Source organism: Rousettus aegyptiacus, unplaced genomic scaffold (genome assembly GCF_014176215.1).
Source record: "Rousettus aegyptiacus isolate mRouAeg1 unplaced genomic scaffold, mRouAeg1.p scaffold_m13_p_7, whole genome shotgun sequence".
Lineage (NCBI taxonomy): Eukaryota > Metazoa > Chordata > Mammalia > Chiroptera > Pteropodidae > Rousettus > Rousettus aegyptiacus.
The window spans coordinates 84,497,463-84,501,672 of NW_023416310.1; the positions used below are offsets into that span (position 1 = coordinate 84,497,463).

Below are 4,210 nucleotides of genomic sequence, written 5' to 3' on the forward strand. Positions count from 1 at the left end.
CTACTTGGACTCTCCCCCACACTGTCATCCTATCATCCGGTGTGTGTTATATATCTTTTCACAGTCATATAGTGATAGATAAACCCATCACGTTTTGTTTACAAGACACCCCCTTTCTATTTGCATGTTCGAGATTATACTTTAGCAGTGCAAACAAAACGTCATGTGCTACAAAAGCCGAGAGATGTAATCAAAGGCCAATGGGCCAGAAAAGGCTAATGTGGCAATACAAGTTGCTCACTTCCACGACAACATCTAAAATTTTAAGCTATAACAAATTCAACTATCTCTTTTAGTGGCAGCAAAGAAAAGATTATCTGCCTTCTTCCTTGGCACAACAGACCTATCTACATGGAAACTCATTCTGAGACATCAGCTGTGTGTGAGAACACTGGAGCCATGGTGGAGATTATTTTTTTTATTTTTTATTTTTTTTAGGCAATGTAACCCTTGGTTGACCTCACAGATTGCAAGGACCTTGTCATCCTACACTCTCTTATTTTTTTATTTTATTTTATTTTTTTTTATGCCTACAGCACCTGGTCTTCCTAGGTGGTCTCTCATCTAAGTACTAACCCGACCTGATCCTGCTTAGCTTTCGAGATCAGACAGGATCAGGCTTGTTCAGGGTAGCATGGTCATAGACCAGAGTAGAGATTAAAAGGAAGAGATTAAAAAGGCGACCAACTTCAGCTGAACAGAGAACCTTCCAAATTCCTACTAATTCACCTGAAAATGCAAATAAACTAATCATTAGCCTAGTACTAAATTTAGTTGGTTCTCTCCAAACATATACTTTATACATTTTTGTCAAGATGGGCATTAATAGCTTCCTTTTTTGTCCTTTATTGAGTAATGAAGACATAATTCAAGCCAACTGCTATGAGAACATTGGGGGAAACCACTAAAAAAAGAGTGCACTACCATGTCCAGATCTTTACAAAAATCTCAATTTTATTTTCAGATTTGTTTCTGTTTAAGGTGAAATACATTAAGGCAGAGAAAAGCAAATACAGCCTTTGTGAGATTATTTTTTTAAACTATTCAACTGATTATACTAAATCTTTTTTGGGGAAAGGAATAATTCTAAAGATAGATGGCCTATTTGGGGTCTTTAGAGTGGTTCCAAAACAGGGAATATAGGTATCCTTCTAAAGTGAATACAGAAAATGATGCCACACAATTCTAAGGAGCCTGAATTCTGAACACAGGAATTTGTGGCCTCACTCACAATAAATGGGAAGAAGAGGCCCAACTTCCCATTTATAAAAAAGGGGGGATGGAGAGACTTATTGAGCAAGATGACTCAAAATTTAATTTTGATGACTTAAGTATAAATCCATCAGCAAACTGTGAATTAAATTTTCTTTAACATACATATAGGTTTAGGAAAACTAGAAAAATAAAATTAAGAGAAAATGTGTTATCAGAAAAAAAGAAAGAAAGAAAGAAAACAATCCCATTTACCATTACAGCAAAAAGAAAAAATACCTGGGAATAAATTTAACCAAGGAGGTTAAATTTAACCAAGGAGGGAAAAGATGTATAAAATGAAAACTGTAGAATATTGATTTAAAAAAAATTGAAGAAGACACAAACAAATGAAAAGATATTTTATGGTCATGGATTGGAAAAATTAATATTATTACAAAGTTCATGCTACCCAAAGCAATCTACAGATTTCATACAATCCCTATCAAAGTTCCGATGACGTTTTTCACAGAACTAGAACAAACAATTCTAGAATATATATGGAATCACAAAAGATTCTGAATAGCTAAAGTAATCTTGAGAAAAAGAACAAAGCTAGAAGCATCGGGTTCCCTGATTTAAATCTATATTACAAACCTATAGTAATCAAAACAGTATGGTACTTACATAAAAGCAGACATATAGATCGATGGATAAGAATAGAGAGCTCAGGAATGAAATTATGTATTATGATCAATTAATTTAAGACAAAGGAGCTGAGCTTATACAATAGGGGAAAGAACAGTCTCTTTAACAAATGGTGTTGGGAAAACTGGACAGCAACATGCAAAAAAATGAAACCAAACTACTCTATTATACCATAGGAAAAAATTAACTCAAAATGTATTGCAGACTTGAAAGTAAAACCTGAAACCATAAAATTCCTAGAATGAAACATAAGTAGTAAATTCTCCAACAGCAGTTTTGGCAATAATTTTCTGGACTTGACACCAAAAGCAAAGCAACAGAATCAAAAATAAATGCATGGGACTCCATCAAACTAAAAGCCTCTGCACAGCGAAAGAAACCATCGACAAAATGAAAATGTAACCTACTGAATGGGAGGAAATGTTAAAAATCATATTTAAGGATTTGTGCAATTTAATGACAAAATAAAACACAAATAATACAATTACAAAATAGGCAGAGAATCTGATTAGACATTTGTCCAAAGAAAACGTTCGGATGGCCAACAGGTAAATGAAAAGATCCTCAACATCACTAATCATCAGGGAAATAAAAATCAAAACCACAATGAGATTTCACCTTCTACCTATTAGAATGGTTATCATCAAAAAGACAAGAAATAACAAGTATTAGCAATGATGGAGAGAAAAGGGAACCCTTGTGCACTGTTGGTAGGAATGTAAATTGGTGCAGCCACTATGAAAAACAATACAAAGGTTCCTCAAAAAATTAAAAATTGAACCTCCATATGATGCAGCAATTCCATTTATGAATATTAATCTGAATAAAATAAAAATATTAACTCAAAAACATATATGCACCCCCATCCACATTCATGGCAGCATTATTTACAATAGCCAAGATATGAAAACAACGTAAATGTTCATCAACGGATAAATGGATAAAATACTATATATACATATGTGTGTCTGTGTATATACATATATGTATATATACATATATGTATATATATACACATATATATATGTATGTATGTGTGCATACACATACAATGGAATATTATGCAGCCATAAAGAAGAATGAAATCCTGCCATTTCCAAGAACATGGATGGACCTAGAGGGCATTATGCTAAGTGAAATAAGTCAGACAGAGAAAGACAAATATTACATAATCTCACTTGTCTGTGGAATCTAAAAAACAAAACAAAACAGAAATAGAAGACAAAGAAGAAAGAAATAAACCAAGTACCCAGATACAGAGAACAGATTGGTCGTTGCCAGAGGTAGGGGGTAGGAGAGAGCAAAATAAGTGAAGGGAGTCAAAAGGTACAAACTTCCAGTCATAAAATAAATAAGTCATGGGGATATAATACACAGCATGGCAACCATAGTTAATAATACTGTATTACATATTTGAAAGTTGCTGAGGGAATAAATCTTAAAAGTTCTCATCACAAGAAAAAATAAATCCTGTAACTATGTATAATGATGATGTTAACTAGACTTATTGTGTTGATCAATTTGCAGTATATACAAATATGGAACCATTATGTCATATACCTAAAACTAATATAACGTATTTCAGTTATACTTCAATTTTTTAAAAAAGAAAGAAATGTTTCATCTTTCCTTTTTCCAATACTCGAGTAAAAAGTGTCTGAAGAAATTTAAAAAGTGAAACACACAACCAAAAATTTACTGACCCCCCCCCCCACCAACAGATTTCGTTTTTATAAATATCTGAGAGCTAAACAGAGAAGCTTGAGGAGGAAATGGGAAAGGAAAAAGAGGGAGGGAGGGAGGGAAGGGATGGATGGATGCAGGGGAGAGAGGGAAGGAAGTGGGGAGAGAGGTGGGGGAGAAAGAGAGGGAGGGATGGAGGGGGAGAGGGAGGGAGAGAGGGAGGGAGGAAGAAAGGAACTAACTTAGAGATCTGTGGAAACCTACCTTGGATTGTGAGAGCAAAGGAATCTTGACACAGTATATTGTTTTTCTCTGTCATCACCACAAATCTGTATTTCAGGCTAGGAACCAGCATATTGTTTCCATTGAGTAGGATTAGCAAAATTTGTTTCCAGGAAAACTTTAAAACTAGCCCCAAGTTTTAAGTCTCCATCGGTTAGGTCATAAAGAGCAGCAATCAATTCCAAACTTTGATGGCTGTTCATGGTGTCATTTGCTGCTTCACATCTGTTTAACTCGGAAGTGACATTCCCAATTGAGTGTGTTTTCGGCAAGTTCCCCATGAAATTACTTGAGTTTTATGTATAGATCATTGTGTACATTTCATGAATTCATATAGAGCTAAAAT

The 4,210-nt window shown here is 34.4% G+C and overlaps 1 pseudogene; it reads right to left on the reverse strand.

Moving 5' to 3' along the window:
• Positions 1-527: 527 nt before the first annotated feature.
• Positions 528-646, reverse strand: LOC118606332 (annotated as a pseudogene).
• Positions 647-4,210: the final 3,564 nt, after the last annotated feature.